Raw genomic sequence first — 17190 nt, forward strand, 5'->3', positions numbered from 1 at the left:
CGCCCTCCCCCCACCAGCTCCCTGGCCCTGTCTGACTCTCTGACTGATTATTATTTAATGATGAGCCCAGGCAGATTGTCCCAATAAACAAAAGTCCGACTGCCTGTGTTCATAGTCGAGTTCCCCGCCTAATTATACGTTGTACGAAATACGATATAGACCCACTATGGACACACATTTATCCAGTTAGCGTTGAGCGTGTGCAGCCGATTCGGGGCACAGACAATGATCCCTCGTGCCACCACTTGCCACATTGAATGCTTAAAAGTTTTCGTCTGCAACTCAGTTTTGAGTCGTTGCTGCAGCAGAGCGTGTTCCATATCTGTGATTTAACTTGAATTGCAAAGGTTTGGATAATAAACAGGATATTGCATGGAATATAAACCTTTTTTTTGGGCTGAAGAATGCGGAGAGGCGTTTATTTTCATGTCAAATTTCTATAAGGCTTAAGCACTTCCGCTTTGATTTGGACATGGCTGAGAAGTACTCGAAAAAGGCAGCTCTTTAGCATGATAATTATTGCCGGAACTTCACGGAAGTCTTCCAGTTTTTCTGCTACTTCGACTCAAAACTGTGTGGCGAAATTCTCATTCTCTCATGTATAAAATATATACGAAAACTCTTAGATAAATCTCCCGCTCTCTCTCTCTCTCTCACTATCTGCGCATTTGTTTTTCTGAATCTCCACCAGCCAGCAGCCCGGTGGGTGACTAATATCATCGAAGGAATGCAATTATTCAAGTGCCGCCAGCCAATTCTCAAAATGCCAAAAACAGCCAAACGAATTTTCCGCACCGTCAGCAGGCAGCAGGGCAATTTTTTAATTTCTTAATTTTTGCGAGCTCATGAGAATTAGCCACGTTGCCACTTTGCCACGTAGCACAGAAGATGTGTCGCTGGACCCAGCATTTCCTCACTTCCAACCCCACTCTGGGTGGTAATATTTCTCTATCTCTGCCGAGGACGAAGACATCGCTGACAATGAGCCGGAGTCAGGGTCCGAGAAATGGAGTCCGAGCTGATGCTGTTTTTAGAGCTAGGAAGTGAAGGGCATATTGAGGGATTGTACATATAGAAATAATTGATTTCTGTAACTTAATATTTGTTTCTGCATTCGTCTTTACTTGGCATCTTTGGGAACTAAAACAAAACGGAATTTTCTACTGCAAATTTGACTTCCTTTTTTGCTCATTCCAGTGGCTTTTCCGCATTAGTTTTTACGGCTTTAAATAACATATTTAACCCACAAAATAATAAATATAGACGGTATCTTGTAGTTCAAACATTCCAAAATAAACTCCGTAATGCCATTTTGTTCGTATTCTTTTGTTTTTCCTTCTCCACGGATTGCTCTGCCGCTGGCCCAAAGTTTATTCATTTAGAAAATTTGCTCATTTTCGCTGTGTGTGCGCGAGGGGAAGGGGGGTGGTGGGCGAGTTATTGTTGCTGGCTTCCAGTATCCCGAATCCGACTTCCAAGAGGGGTTAATGTGGTACGTGTGCACAGTTTTCATATAAATTGCGGCCAATAACATTTTTCAGTTGGCAGCACAAAGGCCACACGCCAGAGCAGGATGGCAACAGCGCCGAAAAAGAAAAGAAAAGACGAACAAAAGCTGCTGATGATGGCTTCTTTTTGGTTGGTCTTTGGTCCGTGCTCCCCCCCCCTGTCCCTTGTACGGCGAAACTGGCTCATTAAGCTCGAGTCGGTGGTCAGCGCGGGTGTTTGGCTCTGCGGCTGGGCGGAGGCGGAGGCAGAAATCTGGACACTTGGGCTGGAGTTTTTTTCCTTCTGCTGGCACGGCCATTAGCCAGGCTGTGGGAGGGGGAGAGCGAAGCGCCAGAGGGAGATGCGATAGATGAGCAAATTATTCCCCAAATACCCCGAGGTAATTATAAATGTCATTCCACGCTCGGCTTAGGACAGGGACAGGGGATGAGCACGGGGACAGGGACTGGCAGTGGCACTGGGACTGGGACTGGGACTTGGATTGGAGCTGCCGTCAGTTGGACGCCGTGTTTTGTCCATCATAATGAGTGGCAGTCGGACATTTGGACATAATTGTTCAATTATTTTGTTACTTATTGCTGCCTGCCCAGATCCACCACCCACCCAGAGCCATTTGCTCGACATCGTTTTGGTTAATTTTGTTGGCTGTCTTTTGCGTTTCATTTCGGATATTTGTCAATTAGATATTCGCCGAAATCTTGGACTACATACGGAGTTCATGTATACGCCCCTCGCCCACTGCCGCCCGGCACGACACCACGCCCCAACCCAGCCCAACACGACACCCACAAATGGAACACGCGACAGTCGAATGTCAAATTCAATTACAAAGCCAGCTCGGAGACGGCAGCTGGTGGGGCACTGCTTGCAGGGGGCGCGGCCTCAGGTGTGTGTGTGTGTGTGTTTTCCATTCAATTATAAAATTTTCAATAAAAATTTGTGCCACTTGGCGTGGCAGGCGAGTGGCACTGCCTGCCTGCTTGAGGCCTTTATTGTTTTTGACATTCGCTAAAAAGCAAAAGAGGGCGAGATTCCACCTACTGAAAATTGCATAATGGCAGGAAGCCCCATGACGTACTTAAAAGTTTTGTCTCTCTGTAAGCCTGTAAGGACGAGTGGTAGGAGGATGTGTGTCTGCCTTTTGGGCCGAGACGTACACTAAATGAGTGGGCCCCCGGGCGCAGCACGAGTATTCGCGCTGGAAGTGACAGTTCCAGCCGAGAAAGTCAATCGAATGGCATCGAATGGGAATCAAGCAGAGGAACAGGACACGCCAATGAACACAAAATATGCACTAGAACTTAAATAGGAATAGCTTTATATATTTTTATACGTAAGCCAATGGAAAATGTAGATAGAAAAGGGTAACAAGAGCTGCTGTTTTGATGGTCTACAAGGCACTCCTTTTACCTGAAAGTGTTGTCAGGTGTTGGTAGAATATTATCAATGTAGAGGAGATACAAATTATCAAGTTTGGTGTGAATTTGGAGTATTTAAACTTATTCCTTGCAGCTCTTATGCCACTGTTGACGGACAGAAGAAACTCGGATATATTCCAAATCCAATTCCACTCCAATTCCCTGCTTCTACCCACAAAATCACAGTTTAGTTTACAATATCTTCACCTTGCTTCCGTCAAATATGTTACAAAATACAAAACAACACAAGAAACGCTTAAAATGCATCTCAAATATTAAGCTCGTTGGAAAATCTATGCAGAAAACAATGTATTACGCCTCGAATAAAAGGTGAACGTACCGCAGTCGATCGACCGATTCGCACATCTCATAACATGACTTGTTGTGTAGCCGATACAAATTCTGGGAAGGGAAGGCTACGGACAGGCTAGTGACACTCCATCCAATAAGCATGCAGATTTATGCATCGTCTGGTGCCGCCTTTATGCCCGGCTGGGATCGGATCGGTTTGGATCGGCTTTGAGAATCATTCAAATCCAAGGGTGACAATTCTGTGCAGCGGAGGATTGGACCCAGTTCGCGATTGTTGCGGAGAATGCGTGTGAATCGCATTGAATCGCTCAATGGCATATCGGTAAATCAGTGCCACAAAGGGGGTGCAGGCAGAGAGAGAGAGAGAGAGTGCCGCATTCCGTGGCACATAAAGCAAAAGTTCGAGGTCCAGTCCGGGGTCCGCGCTGACAGATGGACAACAAAAAAAACCAGAAAAAAACAGAAAAAATATCGCAATGATCATAAATATTATTCCGTTTTGATGTTCCCCCCCCCCAGCAAGCACCTGGCTCGGGTGTAAGTGGAAATATTTTTGTCTGTGTGGAGAAACAAGAAATGCCAAAAAGGGCTTTCCATTTTTCACACAGATGCAGATACCGATGTCCATCCTGACTGCGAATCTGACGCTGACTCCGATCCCGATGCAGATCCCCAGTACGGGCTGCTCGTCAAGTGGCTGCTCGGCGGCGGCAAAAAAGGTGTCGAAGAAATTGTTCGACAACAAAGCCAAAAGCAAGCCAAAGACTGCTGGCTGGAGACCAGTCTGAGGTCTGAGGAGGCTGCTGCATAAATGAGGCAGCCACAGACACGCTGTCTGGCAATGCGCGACTGTCTTAGTCCCAGTCCCAGTCCCAGTCCCAGCCCCAATCTGTGGGCAAGACAAAAGCCGCCCGTCACTGGGGAGCTGTGGAATCCGAACAGGCGTCGCATTGTCTTCGCCTTCGTGGCCATTATTAGCTGAGATGTTTGTTAAAACAGCCGAAACGATATTTGAATTTCAGCAGATTCCTCTCTGGGACAGAGGGAAATACGCTGAAATATTAAAATAGTTCACTCAGCGATCTACCATCTCCCAGGCAGATGCAATCGCGTCAAAGTTTTCTTCAATTTCAGCATTCTATGCAAAATATGATAGAAATCTCTCCCCGTGTCTCTCTGTCTCTGTCTTTGCCATTCGACTTGTTGCTCCTTCGATTCTCAGCTGCTCTTTGCTCGACGACTTCTGCTTGGCATTCAGCGCGAAAGAGATTCAAAATTATATGCATTTCTTTTACTTGTTCTTGTTCTTGTTCTCTCCTTCTTTATCCATATATAAATGCTGCTTTGGGGTTACAGTGGGACAAATGTGATGAGTGAGGGAATGGCAGATGGCAAAAAGGAGAGATGAGACTAAAATAATTGTCGATGTTTTAAAGCTTTCCCAATATTAGTTAACAATTATTGCAAATATTAAGTGTTTACAATTTTCTTTGATATTCTATAGAGATCAATCACATTTAGAGACTATCCTACATCACTTTTTTATTTCCCAAAAATATACAATATCGTTCCACTGTGCCAGCCCTCCAGGTCTTGGGAACGGGATCGTCGCTGCGATCTAGTCGCGGCGAGCAAAATATGATTACTGTTTGGCAGGGACCAAACTCTGCGGACTGGGGTAGGCGATACAAGCAACAAGGAATGTCAACATCGATGTGGACTCTCGGTCTGAGCCTGACTGTGGCTTCTGCTGATCTTGTTACCGATTTCGATTTTGATGGCGATTTTGACTGCTACGCGAAGCGCTGACAATTCCCTTGAACTGTTTGCTTGTGGAAAGAGAGATAGAGAGAGAGAGATAGAGCGAGAGGCGAGAGCGAGAGAGATCGCAACATACATACATAAATCCCCCGGATGGGCAGCAGCCGGCGGCATGAGATGAGGCAGCATCTGAGCTGTGGCAACATCAGCATCAGAGAATGTGTCGAAGCCATTGTCACTGCATGCCCGCCGATCCATGATACTTTATTCATTTATTCCAATAATAATAATGCAATGCAAACATTGATTGTCATCGATTGTCAGGCGAAGGCTGTGCGCGCACGCGCAGACCGCTTTAACCGGATCCGCAAGGAGCATCGGGAACGATGGAGATCGGGGGTACTGGGTACTGTGTACTGGGAGCACAGACTTATGCCCTTTTAGGGCATTTTTGATAGGTGACAGATTTTGTGCGCTCGCCGCGCGCGATTTGTGGGCAAAATTTATGAGTTGTTGTCAGTTGGCAGGCAATGTCGTCGATGCGTTGTCTGGCCTGTCTCCGGACTGAGATTTCCTGGCCATATTTACATTTAATTTCGGTATATTATTTATGCCCCTTTGAGCCGGGCTTCTCGAGCGACCCGCCTGCCTTTACCCATCTGTTTTACATAAAAAATTGTTTCAATTTTTATTTCATGGCCCTTTGAATGGCCTCAGAGCCGGAGATGATGCTGTGAGCTGGGCGCTGGGAGCTGTAGTCAGAGGATGGACTGGACTGTCGTGTAATTGCTTTTTGCGTTGCTGAATTTAAATGAAAATGAATTCAATATTGCATTTTCACGCCAAAATGCTTCCAAAAACAGATTTTTCATTTACACTTTCTGAATGGCGCAATCCGGATTACGTATCCCACGGGCCCAAAGCATTGATTCTGCTCCTGCGCAGTGCCCGTTCCTCCTACTCCTCCTCCTCCTCCCACCAGCAATCGCTCAAAGGATCCATCCGCCATCGGTGAGTCCTCGCCTCGCTCTCGTCATCTCAATGTCCGGGATGGCCCCGGCACTGGACTGGCAATACGTTTCTGTAAAGGCTCTTCGTATTCTGAATGCCCTTTGTGGGACAAAGGCTTCGCTTTTGCACACTTTTTCAGTGCCCTGCCCTGCCGCTGCCCTGCCCGGGAAAATTAATCAACAACGTGCGAGAAATTAAAGGGAAATCAATTTGCCAGCTCGCAGCTCGAGACAGATTGGCTCTTGGCAGCGGAGAGAACCTTTTGTACTCCAAAAGCTGGTTGCGATTTATTTACAACAATTTTAAATTAATATTTGTGAGATTATTTTAAATTATATTATGTACAATTTATGTAACAATTGTGGCAATATTTAGAGATTCTCATTGCTAAATTGTTTAAAAATAGCTTAAACATAGGAATAGCTTTGCATTCAAAAATAATAGTAAACGAAAAAATTTAGGGCTCAAAATAGCTTCGATAATTTACATTTGCTGCCGCCACATGGCTCCTATACAACATATGTACATATAAATATGTACATAGTTATGTACGCTGCATAATTGCGGGTCTAACTTCAGGCCCAGGCCCAGGTCCGGGTCCGGGTCCGGATACGTTTCGGCTCCTTCAGTTTTGTGCCGCATTATGCATACAGTGGCGTGTTAAATTTATTTATTGCCATCGATATTATGGGGTTTTGTACCCCTCAATGACGAATGATCTACATTTTGATGGGCTGTCGACTTTTTGTTGATTTGATTTCAGCGTTGACCATTTTGTCAGATATTCCAGCGACGGCATGACTTTTTAATGTACTTCGGCTCAGACACAGACACAGATACAGATACAGATACGGATACTGCTACAGCTACAGATTCGTTCGCTTGTTGTTTCGATTCGTTTTTGTCATTTTAATGTGCATTGAATTTTAATTCGAAAAATCCAAAAAACACTTTCAAAAGTCAGCGAGAGAGGTAGATAGGGACCCGTACCCAGACAGAGACACACACGGAGGAGGAAGCACGATCTAGATATACTCGACAAAGATTACGGGGCACCAAAATGTTTGTCAAAATTTGTAAAAAGGCAACCCTGCCTGCCTTTCAAAATTTATGCCAATTTTCGGACTCCTCATCCTCATCCTCTGGCACTGTTAAGCTCGTAAAAACAAAAATACTTTTGGTTGGGTTTGGCACACTTGAAGAGGGTATTATGATTTTGAGGATGGTATTCAGCAATATTTCATATTGTGTCCATACATATATTCAAAACAATTTATGACAGTCGAATGGGGGAAGCTTTTTTTATACTTGCGATAAGAATTTCTTTTAATTTGTGTCCAGAAAGGGTATTTAAGCCATCAGCTTGCCATTGCTTGTTTTCCTTGCTAAACTCTTTTTATTTGTGTGTTTTTTTTTGTGGTTTGCGCTTCATGCGGAAAAAATGATCTGATTTATATTTGACACATTGGTCTGACGCTGACTGCGTGTAACAATATATATGATGGCACGACGGACCCATGTGATACGGGTACGTATCTGGATCTACTACCTATAGAGGAGGTGGCTATATATATTTATACATAACTCAGTGGCTTGCTCTGATACATAAAACATAAGCCAAAGCTCCCGTCTCCAAGCTCTGTGGATTCGTGGGTGGAACGGGCACAGATTGCTGGAGATTGTAGGGGGGAGGAGAACGTAAAGTGGGTAACCGTAACCGTAAATCGCAGCCCGACGACATATGGCGGCCATTATGATGCGCAATAACTCGAAATCCGAAATGAATGAAACCCACGGACAACGCAAACAAACAGAAAGAAAAGAAACAAAATCCCCGCTCATACGCCAGTTGAGGCCCAATTATATCGCAATGAGTGCTCGTAAAATATTGGGGTGTTGACAAATTATGGCAACGCCTTTGTGCGATCACGACCTGCACGTTAATCAGCTCCGCCGCGCGACCATCGAACATGGCCCATGGCTGGGCTTAGTACTCCAACGCGAATCTGGATCGGTTTCAGGTTTGCGAAAATGGAATATTTTCTGAGAGATTTTTAGTGCCGATAAGCGCGTTTCCCCTTTGGAATTTGTAAATAGAAATATGTAGATCTATGCGGAATGGATGAATGGGTAGTTTCCAGGTGAAAGAATTTTAAAGCCACGATAAAAACTTGATTTGCAATTAAATTGCTACTTTGTAGAAGTTGCTGAGAGTCTTGGGATTTCGATATTCGCCAGCGCGACTTGTCTTTGTGACCGAGAATTCCATAAGAAGGAGTGAAGATACTTTCGAATAAGCATATTTCAAAGGGTAAATTCAACTAGGGCTTATTCAATATTTCCCATTGTCGGGTTTACCAGCCTGAGTATTTGCAGTACTCACTGTGCATAACTGTAAACTGTTTGTTTACGCGCGACAGCGGCCGTTCTTTCGTTTCTCTATCACGCCTGCTTCGTTGCTGCACTTCTCTTGCGCACTAGCTAAGCTTCGTGCGTAATTTACCATCAGCCGCTACCTGATTCAATACTCTCTTTGCATGGCTTTATCTCGCTTGGCTGTTCTTTCGCCTACCTATCCCACCTTCTTCGTTTCTGCACTTCTCTCGCGCTCTGGCTGCAGCTGCTACCTGCTCCAAAGCTCTCTTTCGATCGCCTCGCTCTCTTCACAGAAGTTTTGCATAGGGTTATACTCTGATCATCAAAGCTTTTAATTGTTCTCTTGCAGCTACTTATGTACAGACATACTTTTGCTTTTGCTTTGTTTGTTTATGTTATATTTTATATTCAATTACTTCACATTAATATTCTAAACAAGAAGTCAAACAAGCGACAGGCCCAAATGGGCTCAAAATATAACCATTAATATGCCAACCCCATTCTAAGTGTACCCTTTCCGCAACCACCTTTCTGTAGTATGTTTGGTATGTATAGTGACATTAGGCTTATCTTTTGTTTGGGGGGCATGTGGAACATTCTCATTCTGCAGCCCGTGACTGGTCACAGCAGGAGGCATCCCATCCAGGCGCAGGCTCCTCGAAACTGTCGCGCGGCTTCGTTGCGCTTCTAATTAATGTGCGCACCTTAAAAGGTGTTAAAATGACAAACAAACCATAAAACTCTGATAGCAGTTGACGCGGCTTAAGTCGCTCCATGGCACATGCATGCACATATATTTTAGTCTTAAAAAATATGCCCCCAAAAATGGAAACAGCAGGCAACACGAATGACACGGTGTGCAGGGCACAACCCTCTGGAAATGAAATACGACTCGGGGTTCCACTTATGTGTACATCAGCGATCTCTCACCCACGAGCTATGCGGAACAGGTGCTTGATATCGAAGGATCATGTCTTGGGGATGGGTTTCTCTTTCTGTTTGCGACTGCGCAATGTGCGTTGATGTGCGCTTATCGAGTTGTCATTGTTTTGGTCCTGGTGGCGCGGACCCTCACACGGCGGCGGCGTGCCAATTAATTCGAAAGGATAACACCGAGGACTTCTTAGAGCTCATGAGAAATGCGCAAACATGCACTTAATTAATTTGAGCCTCTGGCGCAACCACCATCCTGGCATGACTGCTGGCCATGTCCTGCGATCAACAATCGCAATTTCCGCTGCAGCCTAGAAGCTGCGGGCTCTGATCCTTATCGATTCGAGCATTTGGCATTTTGCTGTTCTCGCGCTTGTTCCGCATTGCAGGCTATTGCAGGAACATGGCTACTGGCGTTTAAGCCGTTTAGCAAACAGCTGATTTATGCCAGGAGTCAGCCAGAGTTCAAGTTGGCAGTCAGTCAGGCAGGTGTTTCTACAGCACAGAGGCAGAACCAGCCCACGCCACCAACCACGTTCGAGCGCCCCTCCACTTCATGCTGATAAATCGCGCCTCATATTTTAGAGCCAATCCCCAACTACACTGCAGCAGCAAGAGTGATCATAGATCTCTCTGCGCTTCTCCCTCAGTCACTGCTCAGCACTGGCCTAGCCCAAAGTCCTATCGGCATCTGCGAATTCATAAATCAAGTGCCTAATTAATGGCCACGCGGCGTTTGCAGTGATAAAGCGCCAGAATTAGAACTCGCTCGTGTTTATCAATTATATTTTCTCCACTTAATTTGCCCGCCTTTCATGCACCGGCCAGTCGGGTGGGGTACTCCGACCACTGCGACTAATCTGCATGAGTTATTCCCGCGAACATCGCCATATCATTCGCACCCAGTCCAGGGCCATGGAGATGGACTCTGTGGTGTTGGGCATATCGTTAGCTGAGCAAATTCCGCAGTCAATCAACGATTAGGGCGCCACATTCGCTGGCTGCATTACAGATAAGTTTACGAAGAAATGGACTTGGGGAGCTATCAGTAAAAGAACTAGAAGAAATACTCAATCTAAAAATCCCAATTAAGCTTAAGAACTTTTATAATAAGTATTCCCCGGGCCATTCAAAAACATATTTGCTGACACAAAACAGAAATGCTAATTTACATTTTCAGCGTAAATATTCGAGAAGGATACATTCTGAAATTCTAATTCGAGTTAATTAAACACGGAACCCCGAAAGAGTCAGCGACAATCAGATACAAGGCACGAACGGATCGCAACGGAACGGAACGGAACGGAACGGAACGAGCTGCAAATGTCCAGCCTCGTCTCGGGACTGGTTTCCTGCTATCGCAGCCATCGATTTTGAGTATGTCGTATGTCCTTTGCTCCGCCACAAGACTCAAAAATGAAAACACAAAAAGCCCGAATTAAGATGCATTAATGAGGAATTAAGAATACTCTCTTCAAGGGTGCACAAATAACTCTTAAGTTCTATTTCAAATTGAAAGAAAAATAAATAGTTATGTGGAACGTGCCCCAAATATTTGTGAAAAGCGCACCTTTCTTAGTGCAAAGTCCATTCATGCCACTCCAAAGAGTATTCATACAAAACTCTTTGAATACCCATGAGCGATCTCAATATTTATTAGCCGAAAACGAAATTTTAATGAACCGCAGAAGGTTTTGCAATGAAATAAAATCGATATACAAGTAAAAAGTGTAAGAGAAACGAATAAAATAATGAAGAGCAGAGGGCGGGGGTAGGGGTGGCCAGCCAGCTTGAAATTATCAACAAGAGGCTCTGGGTTCGTGCCCGTGCTGAGGATCTTTTGCTGAATCTCTCTGGGACTACGCACATGCGTTCCTTCCAGTGTCTCTCCTTCAGTCGATCCATGTCGATCGTTCCAGCCTGCGAGTTCCGATCAAGTTTCTTTGGGTTTTGTGATTTTCTTATTTATTGATTTTCTACAATAAATTTCGCATGTTTGCATCCAATTTAAATAAAATTCGACAATTCTAAATAACCTCGTTTTGACGTGGGGCTACTGTATCTGCTCCAGTCCGAAGCCTCTCAGTTTCAGCCTCTGATTCAGCTTGGCTTTTACCTGTTTTTGTGTCTGTTCTCGACTTGCGTGTGGGGAACTGTGACTGGAACTGGGGCTGCCACGTACTGAGGATCTGAGAGGATGGTCTCTGTTAGCGGAAATGCAAAACAAGGCCAAAGCGGCAGATTTATTGACATCTTCGTTGCTCCGTCTCCGATGCTGCTGCTGCTGCTGCTGCTGTGCACTGCTTTGCATATGAAATGCCAGGTACCAGGGCCAGGAGTCGTACAGTTGCAGATTTCCCATACGAACACACATAAATAAGTAATCCCAGTCATGGATAGAACTGAATTATCGGCACGCTCGTTCCACCGATCCAATGACATTTTGCTGCCCCATTCGTGATGGAACTGAGAGCCCGGAGAGCGACTTCTAACGCCGAACCAGTTCGATGAATCACCTCGAGATCAGATCTTTCCTTTTCTAAATCACCGAAATGTCACCCCGAGCTAGAAATTATGAATACGCAACGAGAGCGAATCCACTGAAATTATTGCGTGCGAATTTGGTTGTGGCTTCGCATGTGGATTTTGGATGGCAACACACACTCAGACGCCAAGATATTGTCACAGTCGTGGGAAGACGTTTATTCAAATCGATCTCTTAACTTTTTGCTATGCATAACTCTCTTGTTAGTCGTGCGGGTTGCCTTTTGTTTATACACTTTGGTCTTGCTTTTGCTGTGTGTTTTTTGTGCCATTATTAATTAAACGTAGTTATTTGTATGCTAAAATCAATATATGAATTGATGGCGTGTTCCATCTTTGAAGTCATGTTTCCCATGCCATTCAGCGAATTTATTGTTTTTAATTAGGATGCCTGCCTGATTCGGGGCATATATTTATGGGAAGCACTTTGCCAATGCGGCTATGAATTTCGCAATTTCGCTTGCGAATTGATTTGCCAATTCGGTGACCTACTGTGAGAAGACTCAGAACTCAGTGGTTGGGGAATTAGTAGAAGGTGTTCTATGGGAGAATTTGACTACGATTTGGCTATGATCAGAGGGTTCTTTCTATCAAGAAAATAATAATTATGCTGTATCAGACGTTTGGGGTTCGTTAAGCTCTAAGAAAAATCCTTTAATTCTTGTGCCTCTCTAACTCAGTCATAAATAAAGTCTTTAAAGTTCCATGCAGAACAGTTTTGCATACAAATCTCTTTACGGTTTGGCTCTGACTATTTTAATTAGTATTCGGTTGGAGCAACAACAACGCCAAAGTCCTTCCAGCCACCTCCAACTGTCCCACTCTGGGACTGGGACTGGCTGCTCCTCTGCCACTTCCAGGCTAGCGTCCCTTGAGTGAATCCATTAATTAAAATCGCTGTTAAGGCGAATAACGGATTATGACATCGCCATGAGTGTGTTTGTGGGTGTGCACTCGCATTCGTATTTGTATTCGCGTTTCCTATCAATCTGTTTGTAAATCACACTCACTCTGGAGTGCGGACCAATGGCTTTCCCCGCCGTCAGCTGGTGCTTTATTACGGCATATTATGTGGTCGTCATTTGTATTAAAATTGTTAATTGGTTTTGTTTTTAATCTGTCAATCAATTAAAAAAACAACTGCGATTTAATTAATTAAATCAACAAAGACCGCAATAATCCAGCGCCAGCGCCAGCGCCAACGCCAGCAGCGGCAGCAGCAGTGGCAGCAGGCGGGCAGCAGCAGCAAATATTCAACTGAATGAGAGATAATAAATAATAATACACAAACGGTGCGTGTCATAAGTGTAGGATTACTGTTCCAATATACAATACAAAAACCTCATGTATGACAAATGAGTTTTTGTATTCTATTTGATTAACTTGCTGACTGCATTCGATGACAGTTTCATCTCAATTAGCGATTTAACTCAATCAAGTGGCTTCACTTGATAATTATCCCTCTAATTCAATAATGGAAAACTATCAATAACTGAAGTCAAGTAATAATATATTATATTTATTAATACAAATAAATATTACTAACTAATTGGATTGTTGAGTTTTACATAACTGAATTTTAGCTTAAATTTTAAACTGATTCAATTGAAATATTTAACAAATATTTATTTAATATTGAGCCTAATCAAGTAACAATATTTCCATGTAAATAAATACAAATAAATTACAAAATAAATAAGTGAAAACATAAACTTTCACGTGCACTAAAGTTCTGTCACGCACAGTAAATATTCATATGTCTATTAATATGTACACAAGTACATACATACATACATATTTACATATGTAAAACTGTAGTCAAGTGACGTCAATGGTGGGCGTGTGCCGACCATCCTCCAGTTGCTTCAAGTGGCCCTGGACAGGCATATGGAAGTGGAGCTCCAAGTGGTGCTGAAGAGAGGAAGAGAGCGGGAGACAGAGCGAGGCAGACACTGAGAGAGTGTGGGAGTAGCCTAACGGTGCTCGCACGGAGTGTAAGAGGAAAGGGCAGGTGGTGGTGGAGGGGGCAACGCCATTTGAAATTCGAAATTCGTATGCAAATTTTCATACATTTATTTTCCACACTTTGGGCCAAACAGCAACACCGCCGCCGCCGCCGCTGGCTAAAAATGATAAAGCGACTTCATTTTTTGGTTCGCCGCTGTTCCGTTGCCCCGTTTGGTTTTGTTTTGTATCGTGCAACAGCAAGTAACACCCGCCCCAACAGTCACAGTGGGCATTGGCTGACTCCCAACCACCTCTCCTAGCTGTATCTGTAGCTCCTCCAGCACCAACCCCTCACCTAGTTCCACTCCAACGTAATTATGCAAATTAACTCTTTTTTTCGGGGCCTCTGCTCAGCGGGTCGGCTTCACGATACTCGTATATAATTCTTCTTTATGTAAAATGTCAGTTCAAGTTTAGCCCCACATCGTGAGTGGGTGTGTGTGGTTGTCTCTCTCTCTCTCTCTCTGTGTGTGTGCTGGTTGGGGAGTTGCAATTTGTTGCTTAGGCGGCGGCAACAAATTTTCATCCAATGCTCTTTGTTCGTGCGCACTCAATATGACAGACTTCCTATGCCCCGCAGACCACGGGATGCCCCCACGGATTGTATTGTGGGAGTTACGCATCAGGCACTTAATAACCTCAGCTCTGGCGGTGGCAGAGTTTCGGTTTAGTGGCAAGTTCCGGCACCGAGGGATTCAACGAGTACAGCAAAAGGGCAAAAACCTGACCGAGAATTGTTGAAATTATCTACCAAATGTATGACTGTAGGAACAGACTTCTGATGCATTTTTTAAGTGCTGGATTTGCCACTAAAAATCCGGTAATAGCTGCCATTACGATCCCCATTCCCCATTCCTGTCTCTTACAGAGACTCCGTTTCGATTCCAAGCCAACTCCAAGCTCAATCCCAGTCCAATCCGATTCCCAATGACTTTATTCAGCAGCAGACCATCAGCAGACTTCGATCGATGTTCCTCAATCATAATGATCTCTTCTCTATTTTCTCTCATAAATATTTATACGGAAAATGTAAATGCAGCCGCAGCAACTTGTGGGGCCACCGCCGAAGCGAATTACGTATTCCGAGGTGCAACAAAAAGTGGCCTCTGAGTGGACGCTGAGACGGAGGAAGCTCCTCATTTGGTAAGCCACCAACTAGGAGCTGCACCACCACCACCACCACCGCCGCTGGGTGCAGCACAAATCACAAATCACAGTGGACACAAGGGCACATAGTGGTGGGGAGGGGGCGGAGGGTACTGGCGTTATGATGGCTTCAAACGGCAGACCGAAAGCGCAACGCGACGCATAAATTGTGCGGCGACTTTAATAATTCACCTCCAAATGTGCCAATATGGGCAACTGACAGCGGCCAACGGCAGCAACAGAGTCATACAAATCACAGTTATGATTATTGCCACGATTAAAAACTGTCGCCCGCGTCGCTGTCCCAGTCGTTGTCGTTGTCATCGACGACCACATGCGGAATCGAGAGCGAGTTCGATGCCGGATCGCCGCCGGTGGTGGTCGATGCGCGTGCGGCACTCAATCCCAGACAGTGGGACAGCCACTGCGACATTCAATGAGAACGAGTCTATCTTTCGGTGCGGTGCAGTTTGGTCTCTCTCTCTCTCTCTCTCTCTGTCAAAGTTGCCATAAATATCATCTTTTTCAAAAATCTCCAGCTGAGCTTTGGTGCGGCTGCCGAGCTGCCCGACTGCATTGGCAGTCTGTAGTTTGTGGAGCTTTTTGTGCAGCTACCGCTGCGCCCCAACGGTGATTAATTAAACCGACTGCAGTCTCCAACTCATGATTTATAATGACGAATTTATTTAAGCCTTGACTCTGCGCTCAAAAGCAACGCCACTCGAATGGAATCGATTCCGATTACGAGTATGGCCTCCATTGGCGGCGCCTTTCAATGCACTTTTTTAGCATTGGTTCAATCAGCAAGATGCCATGCCATGGTGGCCCATAGCCAACTGATCGCTCTAGGATGGAGAGAGAATTGACCAAAGACCACTCCAATTGTAGCTATGAGTTGTGCAAACACTTTCAATTCATGGTTTGGAGTTAACAAAGCAAAGTATTTGAATTGTAGTAATATGCAGGATACAGTTTAAGTGTATTGTTTCACATAAAGCTGAAACTTTCTCGGCCTCTCTTTCGTCGATCTGCTCCACGCTCTCGTCTAAATTCGCTCCAGTTTGAATTCGCTCTCCGTCGTTATTGCTTTGCGTTCTGCTCGCGTGCTTGGAATTTGCATTGCTGCGAATTCGCCCTTGCTCTTTTTTGTTGTGCCTAGGGATTGCAATTGTCACAACCCACCCCACATTTACAGACATAAGTATGAATGAGAATAACAAAAGAGAATAAAATTTGTGTGTTTCGTTTATGAAAATCAATTGGAAAGTTGTCTTTATATAAGTTTCACCTCTGATTGAGTCTTAATTGGGAGTGCAACAAACAGAACTAATATTTTTCCATCGTCTCTTCCCGTTTTCACATAACGTTTTTTATAGAGCTCTAGTGTTTTGGGGCTAAACACGAAAGACAATACAAACCTCTGGCCTTGGCTTGGGTCGCTTCTAATGCCATGATCCCACGAACAGAACACAGACCGAACCTCAATCCTCCCCCCTGCCATAATCGACTGCAGCCTGGGACACAATCTTGTGTGGACAGCGCAAACCTGACCCTGGCTCTATGCTCCACATACTCACTCCACTGCACAGCCGCTCCACATGCTCACTCCACATCCACTCCCGTATGCAAAGCATCTCTCAAAGGAGTACAAAACGTTTCTCCCCCGCTACGGATAGCCGCTGCCAGGGCTGTGGCTGCGACTGTGGTTTAGTTAGAGCTAAAATACATTTGTTTATGCTAAAATCGGCCAATTAGTAAGATTGTTATTTCTTTGCCGAGTCCACTGATGCTTCAGCGCTGATACGAGTGGAGCCGGCAGGACCGAGAGACTGGCTGCTCCAGTGTACCGACCAACCAACCGACCGTCTGGCACTGGCATGCCCATTTGTTTGTATTTATGCATCCGAACAATATCAATTGTAATGAATTTTGAATATCGTTAAGCGTGGGGCGAGTCCACACAGCCAATGCCAAGGCCCAAAAAACCCTCGATCCTTCTGGGATCCCTGCAGCACAAAATGTCGCAAAATGGAATGTTTTGTTGTAGATGAGGCGCGATATGAATATGGTTCCCATGGTTCAACAGTTGGTGGAATGTTCCTGTACAGCTGGAGCGCAACCGAAACCCTTTCACAGGAATTCCATGGATCTCTGTCTGTGTCTCTGTCTCTTT

The sequence above is a fragment of the Drosophila guanche genome, unplaced genomic scaffold, assembly GCF_900245975.1.
Source record: "Drosophila guanche unplaced genomic scaffold, DGUA_6, whole genome shotgun sequence".
Lineage (NCBI taxonomy): Eukaryota > Metazoa > Arthropoda > Insecta > Diptera > Drosophilidae > Drosophila > Drosophila guanche.